The sequence below is a fragment of the Tachypleus tridentatus genome, chromosome 11 (genome assembly GCF_004210375.1).
Source record: "Tachypleus tridentatus isolate NWPU-2018 chromosome 11, ASM421037v1, whole genome shotgun sequence".
NCBI classification, from domain to species: domain Eukaryota; kingdom Metazoa; phylum Arthropoda; class Merostomata; order Xiphosura; family Limulidae; genus Tachypleus; species Tachypleus tridentatus.
The window spans coordinates 714,886-732,846 of record NC_134835.1 but is presented as its reverse complement, the minus strand read 5'-3'; positions in this window follow the sequence as shown (position 1 = coordinate 732,846).

Below are 17,961 nucleotides of genomic sequence, written 5' to 3'. Positions count from 1 at the left end.
GAGATTAGTTGGATATGGTCGAGCAGGAGACAAACGAAGTCGGAGGAGAACGGAAGGGGCGGTACATAAAGTGGAGGAGTGTAGAAAGATACAGGAGAAGTTCGGGATAGGAAGACGTACCTCTTTTCAGGGCCTGGGTATAGGCATACCCAAAAATTTTGCTGTGGGGGAAACGGGAGTGCCCCGAGAAAATCCACTTTCACGGTCAGGGCGCCGAATAGTCTATCCTAATCGTGCCTTAAATAGCAGGGAAAATTTGTAACAAAGGTTTAATGAGGGGATAGGTATTGTTTTTTGACACATAGGCGATGCAGCTTTATTCGGAGCATAGCGGAATTTAGGCACTCTGGATCGCAACGGTGTATTCCAAACAGAGATCTTATTATACTTAAATTGGGGATAGAAACTAGGTGAGTATCTTGGTCGTCATCATCGGTCTAAGGGATGACGAGGCATTTGGCTATCGATATTATACGATTACCCAATTTTACGTCAGGGTCGACGATATCGACAGATGCCGATAGTGAAGACGCATAAAGATCAATTCATTTGCACATTATACCTACATTGGTCTAACGACAAGAGGCTGTTTTAATTTCGTCATGTGTTGTGGGCGGTAATTGCCTTACCAGGCGAGGTGTTTTTCATTGTTCGTCTTCCACAGCACATCTAGGGTGTAAAGCATCGCACGTCGGCACAAGAACTCTTCAAAATATTTAGATCTTATGTCCAGGTCCGCCAGTACTTCCGTGTTTCTCGGATACCAGGCACCGCGGGCACCAATTGGTAAACCGTGGAAAACAATAGAAGTTGCACCAGTTAGATCTTTAATTTGTGGTGCGGGCGACCTTGGAATTGTATGCTTCCTCTAGGGAGCTATACATGAATTCGTATCGGACCGTCACATCAACAACCACCGCTTTATCCTCACGATGGAAGATCAGATCCAGTCTCCGACGCTCACCATTGTCTGTCTCAATGGTGGGCTCTACGAGTACTTTCCACCCTTTACTTACACATTCTTTAACTAAATGGTCACAGATCTTGTTGTGACGCCGTGTCCTCATAGATTTTAATTTAGGACATTGACCACTAAGATGACATATGGTCTCTCTCGGGGCAGAACAACTCCGGCATTTCGCAACTTCTTTGTTCGTACTCAAATTCCCTCGACTGAGGGCTTCCCGTGTGGGATATACATTTGCCCTCAAAGCAAGACACTTCACCCAGTGGTGGTCCTTCATTCCCACTGGTTTAGGTAACCAGTGGTTGGCAGATCTTGAACCTTTGAAGAGACTTACACCGTGCCCTTGCAGGGCAAGACCTTCCCAGCGCTTCCTTTCCATATCCCTCCAATTAGAATGATATGTCCCAAAAGTCTGTTCGGGCTTAGGGATCGGAAGTCCCGCATTTAAGGCAATTCATTGGATGTTATCGAGTACGTTATCAGTTTTGGCTAAATATGTAATAGTTTTCTCCGTTGAATGGACATGCCTTAATCATGTCTTGATCTTAAGAGTAGGAATCGAAGATTCCAACTTGACAAGTGCTAGGCCACTGTCTCGATAACTGGAATAGAGTAACCCGTCGGTCATGCAAGGCGGAAGATGACACCAGCTCTTCACGGCCTTTTTAATTAGATTGTCCATTTCTCTCAATAATGTACCACTCGATGCTCCCAATTCGAGTTGGTAAAGGAGCCGGGTACCGCAAAACGGTTGAGAACGGTTGGTGTGGTTTTAGTGGTACCCTCGAGATGTTACCTATCCACTTCTCGAGGAGAGGAAGTACAGGCTCGCTGTACACCCCGGTTTATGGACAGACATTGGCCCCTAGGTAACGGTAAGATTGTTCGGGTCCAATCATCGGGAGTCCTTCGCCATTAACTGTCCATGGTGAACAATTATTGACGGTAAAGGTCTTACTGGACCCCCTAATCAGCATTCCGGCACTCTTCGAGATGTTCAGTGAGAGGCCGTTACCCAAACAGTAATCGTTCACGGTGTTCAACATTTCCTGTAAGCTAACATGGTCTTTTGCCAGCACTGCCATATCATCAGCATATGCCAAAGTAGAAACTGGATCCAGCTTCTTGTTTAGCGATATGCCTCGGCCAACCTCTTCGATCTTACGGATGAGAGAATCCAGGGCAATGTTGAACAAAATAGGAGACATGGGGTCCCCTTGTTTAACGCCTCTGTAGAGGTGAATAGGTTTGGTATTCTCGATACCAACCCTAAATGACGTTACACCATCTTGATACATGTCCCCTACAAGTCGGACGAAATGTGGGTGGACATGAAATCTGGCAAGGCTGGCTAGAAGATGTTCGTGGCCAACCATATCAAAGGCTTTACACAAGTCTAAAAAGGCCATAGCCAGAGTCCCATTTCGCTTGGCTTTCCTCATGATGGAACGGAGCAGGAAGATGTTGTCTCTGCAATCAGTTTGAGGAATAAAACCACGCTGTCTGGGATTTAACTGCACGGCCTGCTCGAGGCGACGGGCCATAATCCTGGAATATAACCTAAGCACGATGGAGGATATCGTGATAGGTCTCCAGTTTTTGACCTCGTGCAGATTACTCGATCCTTTCGGAAGGAGCATCGACTTATTGATCTTCATGCATTCAGGAATGCGGCCCGTGAATAACCAGATGTTATACAGACTTGCCTAGGAGGCGTCGATACCATACTTAAGGCGGTAGAGTAAGAAAGGAAGAGTGATCTTATCGGGAAACTGGCCCCTCTCTTCATGCCTTGAAGTGCCTGACTCACTTCGGATGATGTTATTGGTTCCAGAATACTGGTGTTGTCTGTCCTGGGTGGAAATGGACAGCCGTCAAAATTGACGTTATTATTCGCAACACTGTAGACATGATCGTAATGGTCTTTCACCTGATCTTTACTGAGGGGACATCTGACAGCATCCTGGCCGTCTAATATCTCCTCAAGTAGGCGTTTTCGTTCAAAATCGAACATTCTCTGGAACATTTTAAAGCGTTCTACCCTGTGGAACCACCTCTTGTATGGCCTTCAAGCATGATTAATGACTTTAAGAGCCTGCGTCGAAGTTCTCTCGTTTCTCCATGTTGTCTGAGAATGGGCGATCTCGTCAACCCATGTTTGGTCACAACTTCGACCTCCTGCCAGGTTGCTTCGTCGAGTCCCTTCTGATCTCTCAGCTGACATATGTACGGACAAAACTTAGAAGTCCAGTCGGAGATATTATTCCCTTCCCAGTCGAGCTCCTCGTACTGAACGACGTCAGCAGGATCTCCACGACTCTTGATGGTGTGTGAAGCAGTGCAGACGGGCAAATTTTGTTTATTAAGATCTCGGCGTTTGTCAGAGATCTGTTTTGGAGTTTTGCCGGGTAGATGTTCTGCACAAAGAACATTGATGTTCTTTTGGCCCGAGTATACTACTACCATCTCTCGGAGGGTTCGTACTTCTTCCTAATTAATCGGTTATTTTTAACCGGGTGCAAGCCTTAGTCTGATTCCGGTCTCCTGGTGAGATCTGCGCCGCGGTTTCGCGCTCTGCTGTCGTTGATTTTTCAGGTAGTCTCCACTTGTAGTATTGGTGCCTGACTGTGTCAGACAGACAGATCTAGGTAGGAATTTTGGTTAAATTATTATTTCGTTCTAGTCGAACGAAAAATAACCAGGGGGCAGTCAGAAACTACAGTTTCTCTTCACCCCACACAAGGCAAGAATAAATTAACGAACTGATTACGGAAAAAGATGATTGGGCTGAAGTGGCGTGTAAGTTGTTCGACTTGCACGATGGTCACAAATTACCTGGAAGTCGATAGTTTACTGAATTCGATTGAGGAGCGTCAGGAGAAACTGAGAAAGAGTTGCCGGCCAGGGAGACAACGAAGAATGACGAGGAAGGTCCAGTATCACATCCACCAAAGTTCGCATAATCACATCGTGAAAGAAGAAGTGGTTTGCGTTAACACAGAGTGAGCGAGCAGAGAGATGCAAGCAGTGCGTCAGCTTAGTTTTATCTTCTGATTTTATAATATACATCTTGAACTTTTAAATTGACTAAAATGTGTTCTGGGAGGCCTCTTTTCAGGGCTGGGATCTATAAACCCAAAGTAAGAGGAATTTTGATGTGGGGGGAAACGGGAGTACCCCGAGAAATCCCACTTTCACTGGTGAGGCGCCAAAAAAACTCAACCTTACCAGTGACAGAAGTCGTGGAAATGAAAAAAGAGAACATGAATGGTTAGACACTTGAGTTTACATTCAGGGCGTGTATGTAATTATAAGGCAAGAGGTATCGCTGCCAAGAGCGTGGGGTGGCTGCTAATCGTGGAATTTGTTTTGTTAATGATGTACGGTTATTTGCTTTTTTATAGTAGTTGGCTGCAAGATAAATGAGTCTCTTCTTAAGAGGCGGGATGGAGCTCGCTTTACTGACGTATGCTAACGGGGTGTATCTGGGCAGGCGAAGCGCAAGACGAATAGCAAGATTTTGGGCCCATTGTAATTTCTTACGATGGGAAGAGGGAGCGTTTACCGTGATCATGCTACCATCTTCAATTATCGGTCGAATGTATGTTCTGTAAATGGCGAGGATCGTGTTGGATCTACATCCTTGGACTATACTACCAATACGTCTGAGGTAGTTGATTCGTTTATAGACTTTAGAAAGTATGGTTTGAAAGTGATTTGTCCATGTAAGTCATCTATTAAATGTAATGCCCAAGAATTTTACAATAGACGAAAATTTAATTTCGGTGTTCATAATTTTAAGTTTAACTTTGGAAATAGATTTGTTTTTTCTCCCAATTTTGCGTTTAAATATTATGGCCTGTGTTTAGTGGCATTTAGTGCAACCCGCCAGGTATTACACCAGGCGGTAATGCTATCTACTGTGGATTGGACTTTCGCGGCGGCGAGGAGGGGATCGCGTGACATGCTCCATACCGCGATATCGTCGGCATATTGCGACGCATGAGTATATTTGAGCTGAGGAAAGGGGATATCATTAACATAGAGAATATACAACAGAGGGCTGAGTACTGACCCTTGGGGAACACCTGCCGAGAGGCGAACAGTGTGAGATATAGTGTTATTGATTCTAACTTTAACTGTTCTATTGTCGAGAAAGCTGGTCCATCTCGTTAGGTTGGCGGAAGAACAAATTGGAGGAGTTTGAATTTAAGCCCCAGGTGCCAGACTGAATCAAAGGCTTGTTTCACGCCTAAAAATAAGCCGAGCGTGGTGTGATTTCTATTAAATCCTTGTGTAACTGATTCGGTTACACTTCAAGAACCTGAGAAAGTAAATCTTAAATTAGGCAATAAAACAATTAAGTTGAATTCTACACAAATTCCTGGACATTACATTCGATAAATGACTCTCCTGCACAACATTTCAAAGTCAAAAATAAATTTGTTAGCAAGAGCATTTACCACTTAAAACTTATCAGAGGAAATGAAAGGATGCACACCTCACGCTACCATAAAAATTCACAAAGCTTTCTCATTGAATATGGTGCTCAAATCACATGATATGCAAAAAAGCATAACTAGAACAACTCCAACAGAACAGTCTGAAGAATGACTTTTACACTACCCAAATTCACTGCAATTAATTACGTGAACGAAGTTTGCAACTTACCTGTACCCTTAGCAACGTTAACTTACAATTATTATGAGAAGGCATTGAAACGTAACCCCTAACTGCTAAATTACACACGATGACAATATCCTCATTCAACATGTACGTGGCCTCCAAGACATAATAAATTAACAATAAACATGCTATGTTGCTGTATTAATCACTGTTAATATTTTTACTCATTTCAGTTTTGGGCACAGGATAGGTAGAACACTGTCTTATGAAACTGAGTTCGCAGAGTACTCTACTTCTCCTCCCCACAGCAAACTCTAAGGTACTTGGATTTATAGATCCCGGCCACTCCATTGCCCTGGTCACAGGACGTTTGATAAATAGTTTGTCGACTTGCTTCTTTCTGTTCTTCCGTAAAGTTCGTCCTTTAAGTCGCGTCATTGGTAATGCAAGGACAGATAACCTTACGCCACTGGCCTTGATTGCTTTCTCTCTGCTACCTTAATATGACTGCACACTTCCATTTGCTCTTCTCTGAAACTACTTCAATTTTAATCGAGTAATACAAAGACATGTCAGACTGAAAACTAAATCCAATTTCTCTATGATCACATCAAAATTCTATTATAAGCCGGGTAAAGATGATATTAATATCCATGAACTCCAACTGGGAAGTTTACCCCGTAAATAACTGTTACGGGACGTTCGTGTTTTTTTGTTCGACAACAAAAAGACACAATAACAGAAACGCACTAATCAAAAGAAAAATATATTGAAAGAAAAATGGTCATCTTTTTGCACATTTTGATAAAAGTAGGAAAAGGCCCAAAGATTTCTGGAAAAAACGTAAATTCTTAACTGTCCAAAAAAAAAAACTACTCCATCATATCAAGCACAATAACATATCAGCTAAAACTGATATCGATAAAACTGGCCTAGCGAAATATTTCACAGCTTCTTTCTTTAATACAGACTTTTTACACTAATACTCAAATTAAACATGAAGTCGATAATTATATTGTCTCTAATCCAGATCTTTTCCATCCTCATTTCCCAATTAACATAAACGCACAAATAACCCTAACCGAAATTAATCCATTCGACAGGAACATTCCAATAGATGGAATAAAAATAAACGGTAAAGCCCTCAAAAATAACTGCTCCAGATCGTGATAAAATACGGAATGTGATCCTTAAGAACATGTCGCTATCTGTCTCTTAGGATATTGAAATAATTATACGATGTAACAAAATTTTTACTCGTTCCTGAGCAGAAAGTTATTTCCCTATTGCTTATGCCTAAAGGGAAGAAAAGAGACCTACTTTTCTCTTCAAACTTTCCTTTTTGTGAACTGAGAGAGTATAACAAAAAACATGATGGGAGATTATTTGGGAGCTGATACGTAAAAGTGATTTACATTACAGTCGCAAATCTCGGAAAACTACTCACTTCTAAACATTCTTCATTTTTGTATGAACTTTAGTATAAATACATGTAAATCTTTATTTTCACATTGATAGTTACATGTTCCACAGAAGCTGAGTTATCCTGATATTGAGGTTTTCACATTGCTTTTGTGAGTTGGAAATTAACCTATTTTTTCTGTGTAAAAACAGCCAAATTTGCAAATTTTTAATTACATAAGGCCTGAATAAAACAAAGTTTGAAAGGAATAATGGCCATTTTCTGTACTTTTACAACATAAGCAATTAAGAAATAACACATACTATCCAGGAACAAAGTTTGTGTTACATAGAGTCATTTCTAACAAACTAATACTATGTTGCGAAAATCACAACCTCCTACCAAAAGATACAAAACTCCTCCCACAAGGGAAGGTAAACCATACACCATCTAAAAAGATTTATGGACTTCATACATAGAACATTTAACAACATTCAAGTAAATATTGCAGTTTTCCTTGATATACAAAAAGCATTTGATTCTGTGGGACATAATGCACTCAGATATCGTTTGTAAACTATGGGAATTAGCTCCACCCTAAGATGGATCTCTTATTTTCTCACAGACAAAACTGCCATGGTTAAAGTTATCAATACCTTCTCTAACACATTAAATATTACAGGAGGTGTAACTCAGGGATCTGCTCACTCTTTCCCCTACTATACATCATATTTGGTAGCAATATCCCCCTTCCCTAGCCAACACTTATTTCTCTCAGTATGCAGGCGACATTGCCGTTTGGAGCACCTTGAAAAATCCTCTAATCGCTGCAGAAAGAGTACAGAAATCTCTAAATATCATTCTCGAGTGGTGCGACAAAGGGAGAGTTACAAATAGTCTACGTAAACGGAGGTCTTTAGTGATGCGTTTATGTAATTCAGGTGTTAGTTGCAAACATTTTGTATCTGCAAATCGATTTCTATTAGAGACAATAGCATCGTTAGCATTTCTGATTACTTTGCTTAGGGATATGTTTATTTCATCTAATGTATCAGGGTTATTGATATGAGATGGAAAATCTCAAAAATATTGTTTAAATAACTTAAATGTTTCCTGTCTGGAATTGGTAAAATCATAAATCGGTAATCTATAATAAATATTGGTAAAATTTTTCTAATACAAGTTGAATGAAATAGAGAGGTGATCACCATCACTATGTTCATTAACTTGAAATTTTGAAATATGAAGAGATGTTTGGAGTAACCAAGGCTAAATCTAGAATATCCTGCGAGTCGTCGGTATGCGTGTGTGTAGATTGATCATTATTAATATAAATCAAATTGTTCCCATTCCGTGTACAAAACCTTTCAGAATGCGACCATTTCTATTATTCGTTTTACAGAAGAAATCCTGGAGTTTTGAATTTAAATTATCTTATGTGATTATACGATGATGATTTGTAATTAAATTCTGCAATAGGTTGGTGTCCGGTGAATGGTTAGGTTTGACGTAAAGTAGGATTAATGCAAAGGTTGGGAAATTATTGTAAATGATATCAGATACAATATTTTATTATTGAGTACTGGAGGCATGTCACGAAATTTTAAATTTAATATTGAGATTGTGTTCATTAAGTAAAGCAATATCTTTTACTCGATGCATTGATTTAATATTATATCCTGGAAAGATAAAAGAATGATTTTGTTTCAGTAAAGTTTCGTTGAATGACATTATATCTGCATTTTATCTATTCAAAACTTCGTATGGAATAAGTCTTTCTGAAAAAATAAAACCATTTTCACTTACTGGAAAGTTGTTCTTGAATGTCTCTTGTCGGATAAGGAAGTAGGGTCAGGATTCTTCAGGACTAAACAGAAAGCAGCAACCGAACAGATTTCCATCTATAATTACAGAACAACTTGCACAGAACCTGAAAAAGTAACTAAAACAACAAGACACTCGATTAGTGTATCATACTTTTCTATAACTTCTGGTTGAAGTGTCTATATGCTGTTGTTACTTACATAAATTGCCGGTAACAAACATTTTACCTATAACTTGACCAAAGTTGTTTCAGTACTCGTAAAGCTAATGCTTCTCCACGTTTTATATTTGCACGTACGACATCCTGAACCTCGCATTAATCTCCGACGCTATACTTTCTCAAACGGTTTAACAAGATTATTTATGGTGGAAGGGAGGGGAGGAATTTTGTAACCTCCGCCCACTTACTTTCATCTATTTTAGGTTTTATAGATCCTTATAAAATTTCAATATTATTTCCTCTATTTCTTTTTGGTCGGTGGTAGTCTGTTCTTCTGAAATTTTTAGTACTACTATGTTGGATTTGTTCAGTCTGTTCTTAAACTGTCTATAAAATTCACTATTAAAAGTTTCTTAACTGTTTAAACCCCTTATACCTGTTCTTATTTTAAGTCCTTCTATTCTTTCGCTATATAAGTCGTCTAATTCATGTCTTAGGATTTCTATAGATTTTAAGAAATTTGGGTCGCCATTTGAAAATCTTGCTAAACTAGTAAGCTGTCTTTCTATTTTATATGTATTTTTTCCTATTGTCTTTTGCTATCGTTTTACAGAGATGCTATTCTGGTTTTAAATCTTCCCACCAGTCGGCATCGTATTCTGTGGTGTCACAGAGCTCCATCAGCAAAGTGCTAACTTTCTCTATGACGTGATCTTTCCTCAACAGAGATACGTTAAGCTTTCAACATCCACTGCCTCTTTGTTGAGTTTCTCCTATTTTACATTTTAAATGTCACAAAATTGTTGTCGCTAACATAATTGTTCGGGCTACCTATCGGACTGTTATTCCGTCTGTCTTCAGGAGTAAAAAAACGTTGGACAAAATCTATCCAATCTACTTCCCACTCCATAACGGCTCCATAAAGTTAAACCTGGGTTATCTTTTTTCTAAATGTCTCCGAGTTGAAAAGCATCAATATATTTTGTACCGGGGTCTATTTTTTCTCTATCACCACCTATTTTATCTATTCGAGAACCTAACACAGTTAAAATCCCCTACTAGAATAATTCCATTCGTTGTACATAGTTATTGTATATAGGGTTGTTTTGTTGTTGTTGTTTTTATATAGAAAACTGCCGTAATTGTATGGTCTGCTGGGGCATATACATTAATTAATCTTATTTTCTAGCTATTATGTTCTATATCTATATATGTTAATCTACCATAATAATCGTGTCTTACAGCTTTAATTTTACCTGTGTAATTTTTACTTATTATAATGCCTGCGCCTGCTTCATTAGGTTTTCCCAATGGCCAGTACGATAGAACATTATGATTCTTATTAAATTGTCTGATCTGATGAACGTTATTGAGATGACATTCTTGTACCACCAGAATGTCAGCCCCATCTCTCTTCATCATATCAATTACCATCTGTTGTTTTAAGATTTTTAGGAAACCTTGAGTATTTAAAAGTTATTATTTTTAGTTGCATTGAAAGTCAATCAAAAATATATTTTATAATAAAACCTGGAGTGAGAAATGGATTAAAAAGAAAAGGAAATTAGGGCTAATTACAATTAAACAATGAGGCTCCTACAACTACATAAGGAATTACCTACTTACATTTCTTCTGTACTTCTTGGTATTCTTTTCGGACGATGTTGCTGACCGTGAACTTTACCGTTCTGGTTTTTTCTTCCATACCTTCCTCGCTGTCCGAAGATGACTCCGACAATAGAAGGTCTTTGGCAAGAAGCTCTATATCCAATACTCGGTTTACTTTGCTTATATTTATCTGTTGACTTGTTTGGCTGTTGTTTTTCTTTTTTTCTTCTTTAGAATCAGCCATTCTTTTCCTGAATAAACTTATGATGCTGGTTTCACTTTCCCATCCTTTTCCCCATTGGTAGTTACTTGTTTTTGTTCCATGTCTGTTTTTCCTGATTTCTTCACCTCATTCACTTGTTTCAACCTCCATGTTGCTACCTTCGTTTTCTAGAACTTTCTCAACCACATCTTTCACGACTTCTTCAACTACTTTTTCTATTTCATCTTTTTCCTCACCCGATTTAAGGGCTGCAGCGAAAGATTTATTTTTACACACTTTGTGGTGGTGATCTCCTCCACATTTTTACACCCTTTTTCACATTCACTGGGTGGATGACTCCGTCGCACTTAGGACACACAATTTCTTTACACTTGGCCGCTAAGTGGTTTTCTTTACATTTTGCACACAGCCTTTTCATTCCTGGGTAGTTTGCCATTACCCTGAACTGGCCGATGTACAAAAAGTTGGGTATCGGGGTCGACATGTCGATCTGTATCATTCTGGCACCGTTGAAAACTTGTGTTAACGTGAATTTCTCTTATCACATTCAACACTTTTCCATAACTCATTAGGGAACTTGCTAAATACTCATTAGGAACTTCGTGTGATAGGTTCCTAATTCTAACTACGGTCACATTAGTACTAGCCGGTACATACTTGTAATCTTTACCTTTAAAAAGGTAAAAAACCCGATACTTAGTCCCTTAACTGTGATGTTATACGATAAAAACGTGCAACATATCTTTTCCCTCTAACGGCTGGAGGCACTCAACCGCTTAGAGGCCTAACTTTTCCTCTACCGCGTTGATGACATCGTGCGGCAGAGCTCCTTCAGGAATATCAGTATAAACCGAATTCCTCCTGTTAATATTAATCTCCTATGCTGAAATGGCACTTAAGTTGAACTCCTACGTCTTACTGGATAAAGTTCTGTCTTATAAAAAATAAATTACTTTTCTTCCTTTGTTACAGCTCTCCTTCGATAAGTTCGTTTTTTCCGTACAATACTACACGCGTATGTAGAACTACAATCTTACTGTACTCTTCGACTTCTATGCTGCGGATTAACAGTTGATTATCAATTGGGGTTTGTTGAGGTAGAGTTAGAGTAGGAAACTGGCTGTTGGGTACTGGTGTGGTTTGTACACGTGGAGTCTTGGAGAGCTTCGCCCTGATAGCAGCAACAAATTGAAATTTGGGGCAGCCTCGGAAACATGCCGCGTGCTGACCTCCACAGTTACTGTACGTGGTGTCGTTTCCATCTTTCGGGCAGTTATTGACGGTGTGATCGCCTGAACATTGAACGCAGCTTGTTTTAGCGGTGGAAGCGTTTATCGTATGTCCAAAACGCTGACAGTTAAAACACTGCAGTATGTTATTTTCTGGAAAGTTGGGTTCTTCGACTCGAAAACGACGGAACCAGAGAATGATTCCGTTCTTTAGGAAGGAAGTGGCTTGGGTGATGTCAGAGATATTGATTTTAATTAGAGGCGTGACTTGCTGAGTTTTAGCTGATCTTATTCTGGAGAAGTTAGAAAATTTAACTTCTCGTAGCCTTTGTTCCTCGTCGATTTCTTGGTCCGAGGTATCAAGAAGTATACCTCGGATGACGATGGTTTTTCCTAGGGGTGTCTGAAGGTACCCCATGAGTTAAGGGGATACCACCGAAGGCATACGTGGGCCATGTTTTAAGAAGAGTAGCGTAATCGTTGGGACATTCACTCTTGATTAGAATTCCACCACGGGGTAATTGGCGAACGTTGTTGAACCTGACGCTTGGGAATAGTTGTCGAAGTTCAGAAGCAATTTGGGGTTGTCTGACGGTCGCGGGGATACCCTCTACAATAATTGCAGGTGGCATCTTAGTGGAAGCGGAGTTAGTGGAAGAATTGGTAGCTTTAGAGTTTTCCGTGGGACGTGTTTCGGGGCACTTGTTGATCTTGACTGAGCAAGTTGAAGTCGCAGTGAGGGTAGACAGAGAATCGCTTGATGTATTCAGGTCCTCGTCGGTTGAGAGTGACACACTAGCGGCGGCTAGCAGTTTCAGGCGCTTGGTGGTGGTTAGGGACGGGCCCTGCGAGCGTGTGGTCGGCCTTGGTTTCTTCTTCTTCATGACCGTTCGGTTTTTCAGTGAGACTCCCAGGGTGGGAGTTTGGCTTAGTGCAAGGCTCAGTAGGGGAAATAACACCTGCGGTATAGCTTTACTTAAGAGTCTAATGTGAACCAAAAGGCAGTTTGTAGCTCTGAAAAGGACTGAAGTACAGTATACCCTCACCTATTCGCGGTTCCCCATTCGCGGCCCCGTATATTCGCGGGTTAGGCTCTTAACCCTATCGCATCGTATGCCGGTATACCGGGCTAGCGTCATAACGTCATAAAAACGAATGCTCGGTAAACCGGGTTTTTGTATGTCATAGAGACTAAAAGCGCTTTTCGGGGGTATGTCTGTATTTACTCTCTCAAGCAGTTTTATCGATTGACGTCTTTATCGAACCAATATTACTGAATTGTACTGTACTGTATTATTATTACCTGAACTGTATTTATCTGTCTAAGTTTGCCTTTAAATTTGTTCCACTTTCTATCAATTCTAATACATGTGTTGTACGCATAGAAAATGACTTTACGGTACAGTAATACAGTATGGGTAACTATACTATGTACGTTTCTTTTTGATTAAAATATTGTTGCAGTACAAAATTAAAATGTGTTTACATTATCATTACTACATTAGTGAAATACATGACTGCATGCAATATTACTACATTATTACTGTATTAATGAGTAAGAGTGTCTTTAGAAAGTGTCTGGGAAGCATTTAGTACCGTATATAATCTCATACATAGAAGTTTTAAAACTGCATCCAATATTCGCGGTTTTTCGCTATTCGCGGGGGTTACGTTCTTTACCCCCCGCGAATAGCGAGGGAATACTGTAATTAGGAATGTAGAAAACGTTCACAAAATTAACTGCTCTAGACGTTAGCTAGTAGCGGTCCCGTGACCCATGTGTCTCATGAGGCTGAGCAGACAAACTTGGTAGGTATTTAGGTTAAATTATTCGTTCGTTCTCCAAAAGTCGAACGAAAAATAACCAGGGGTGGTCAGAAACTATTGTTTCTCTTCACCCCACACAAGGCAAGAATAAATTAGTTAACTGATTACGGGTAAGTTAAGTGGACAGGAGTGGCATGTAAGTTATTCATCCAACGCGATGGTCACGAATGACTTGGAAGTTGATAGTGTGTTGAATTTAATTGAGGAGCGTTGGGAAAAGCTGATAAGCGGTTCAGCTGGTCGGAGAGACCACGAAGAAAGACGAGGAAGGTTCAGCACCAACTCACAAGTGTTCGAAGAATCGTGTCGGGAAAGATGTGGTCGACGTTGACTTGGAGTGAGCAGAGAGATGCAAGCAGTGCGTCAGCTTGGTTACAACTTATGATTTTTATATTAACATATTAAAATTTTGAAATGACTAAGATGTGTTCTGACTGGCCTTTTTTCAAGGCTGGGATCTATAAATCCTAAGTAAAAGAATTTTGATGTGGGTGGAAACGGGAGTACCCCGAAAAACCCACTTTCACTGGTGAGGCGCCGTAAGAAACCAACCCCACCAGTGCCCAATGCTGGAAATGAAAAAAGAACATGGATGGTTAGTCACTTGAGTTTACATTCAGGGCTTGAATGTAATTATATGGCGAGAGGTATCGCTGCCAAAATCGTGGGGTAGCTGCTATTTGTGGAATTTGCCTTGTTAATTGTGTACGGTTGTTTGCTTTTTTGTAATAGTTGGCTGCAAGATAGACGAGTCTCTTCTTGAGAGACGGGATGGAGCTTGCTTTATCGATGTATTCTATCGGGGTGTGCCTGGGGAGTCGAAGTGCAAGGCGAATGGCAAGATTCTGGGCCTGATGTAATTTCTTAAGATGGGAGGGAGTGCGTTTGCCGTGATCATATTGCCGTATTCAATGATCGGTTGAATGTAAGTTCTGTGAATGGCAAGAATCGTTTTAGATCTACATTCTCGGACTATATTACTAATTCTTCTGAGGTAGTAGATTCGTTTATAGACTTTAGAGAGAATGGTTTTAAAGTGATCAGTCCAAGTTAGCTTCTTGTTGAACGTAATGCCAAGGAATTTTATAGTTGAAGAAAATTTAAGTTCAGTGTCCATCATTTTAAGTTTAACTTTGGAGATAGATTTGTTTTTCCTCGTAATTCTACGTTTGAATATTATGGACTGTGTTTTAGTGGCATTAAGCGCTACCCGCCAGGTATTACACGAGGTGGTAATGCTATTTAGTGTGGATTGGACTTTAGCGGCGGCGAGGAGGATTCACGTGACGTACTCCATACAACGATGTCGTCGGCATATTGCGACGCATAAGTATATTTGAACTTAGGAAAGGGGATATCGTTAACATACAGTATGTACAATAGAGGACTAAGTACTGAACTTTGGGGAACTCCTGCTGAGAGGCGAACAGTGTGGGATGTAGCGTTGTTGATTCTTACTTCAGCTGTTCTATTATCAAGAAAGCTATCTATCGATCTATCCATCCAGACAGAATCAAAGGCTTGTTTAACGTCTAAAAATAATCCAACAGTGGTATGATTTCTATTAAGACCTTGAATAACGGATTCGGTTAATCGGACTAAATGATCAGCCATCTGTCTGTTTCTTCGGGAGGAATTTTGTATTTCACAAAGTAGCATATTACTTTACAAATACCATGTAATGCGAGTGGCTAGTATTTTTTCCAGTAATTTGCCAATGTTGTTAATTAAGCTGATGGGTCTATAGTCTTTGGGGTTACTGGATGCAGGGTTTGTTTTAGGTATTACTTTAATTATGGGTGATTTGCATGAAGGCAGATAGTAGCCTGAATAAAAAGAGAGGTTAAATAAGGCTGTTAGGTGTCTTAAGAATGAAGGTGATGCTTTTTTGAGAATGATATTTCGTATACCATCCTCACCTGGGGCACTGTTTTTTAATGTTTTAATTATTAATTTTATCTCAACTAGTGTTATTGGTTTGATTAGTTTTTGAAGAGCAGTAGAGTAGACATTGCTATTGTGGGGAAGACAGCACGGGAAATGCGAACTGAATGCTGTTATATTATTTTGAATAAAATTTTGAATGTTACCCAGATGAGTATGATTAAAGTGCGGCAAGTTAGGAGTGGCGAAAACCTGCTTATAGTAATCAGCTAATAAGTTGGCTTTCTCGAGGTCATTGGTTGCTGAGCTGTTATTATGTTTTAAATTGGGAATCCTATTGGTTGAACTTAGGTCACGGTAGGAATTTTGGTTAAATTATAATTTCGTTCATTACGAACGAAAAATAACCAGGGGCGGTCAGAAACTGCTGTTTCTCTTCACCCCACACATGGCAAGAATAACTAGTGTAAGTGAGAATAGAAGTGATGGAGTAAGGTTCCAATGGCTGGCGAATGGTTTATTTTTCCGAATGTGATGGTCATAGATGACCGCGAGTCTAATATGGTATAAATTTTCATCAGGAGGAGCGTCATGAAGAGCTGAGAGTTAGCATAGTAAGGCCCGCCGAAGAGAGGACGAAGGGAGATCCAGAACCACATCCACAGGCTTACGATGAGATGTGTTTAGATTGATTGACGTGAAGAGAGCAGGGAGATGCAAACACAGTGCGTCGACATGGACAGGAGTTGTTGTCACGAGACGTTATGATTATTTGAAATTTTGAGAACTAAAATGATAATAGAATTTATGTTTGAATACAGTAAGTCAAATGACGTGCCTCTTTTCAGGGCCGGGATCTATAGATCCTATCAAACGGAAATTTAGCTGTGGAGGGAAACGGGAGTACCCCGAGAAAACCCACTTTCACTGGTGAGGCGCCGAAAGAAACCAACCTCACCAGTGCCCGATGCTGAAAAGGAGAACATAAATGGTTATACACTTGAGTTTACATTCAGGGCGTGTATGTAATTATAAGGCGAGAGGTATCGTTGCCACGAGCACGGGGTAGCTGCTAATAGTGGAATTTGGTTTGTTAATGGTGTCCGGTTTTTTGCTTTCTTATAGTATTTAGCTGCAAGATAGATGAGTCTCTTTTTGAGAGGCGGGATGGAGCTAGCTCTATTAATGTATGCTAAAGAAGTATATCTGGGAAGACGGAGCGCGAGACGGATGGCCAGATTTTGGGCTTGTTGCAATTTCTTAAGATGGGTGGAGGGAGCGGATACAGTAATCATGTTACCGTATTCGATTATTGGCCGAATATAGGTTTTGTAGATGGCGAGAATCGTGCTAGATCTACACCCACGGACTATGCTGCTGATGCGTCTTAGGTAAAAGATACGTTTATAAATTTTAGAAAGGATTGACTGAAAGTGATTTGTCCATGTTAGCTTTCTGTTAAATATGATGCCCAGGAATTTAATAGTAGACGAAAATTTAATTTCAGTGTTTGCCAATTTCAGTTTGACTTTGGGAAGGGATTTATTCTTCCGCGTAATTTTACGTTTAAATATTATGGCCTGCGTTTTGGAGGCATTGAGTTCTACTCGCCAGGTATTACACCAGGTGGTAATTTTGTCTAATGTGGCTTGAACTTTCGTGGCAGCGAGGAGGGGATCACGTGATATGCTCCATACCGCGATATCGTCGGCATATTGCGACGCATAAGTATGTTTGAGCGGCGGGTTGAAGTTACAACTACTTTTAAACTTCCTCCAGAATGTGGCCAGATCTTTATAAGAATTATCTAGAGATGCACAAAACTCGGACCAGTTTTGATCTCTTTGTTCGTTAATGCGGCGCTTGATGAGGTTGGTCACCCGGTTAATTTGGGTTTTAATCATAGGGTTTCGGGAAGTTATAAATTGACGTCTCAGTTTGCGCCTTTTGGTGATCAGTAAATGTACTTCTCTAGTTAGTTTCCAAGAATTTGGATGACTAATAATACGACGTTTGGGAATCATTTTGTGTATAGCATCAGTTGTTGCGTTAGTGATGTGAAGTAGATAGTCATCAATAGATTCTGTGTCGTTTGCCTGAGTAATGACTGGAGGTAAATTTCGGTCAAGAAATTCTCAGAAAGAGTTCCAATTCGCGGCCGAGTAATAAAAAAGATTTGGTTGAGTGTTTGGGGTTTGAGGATAGGCACCA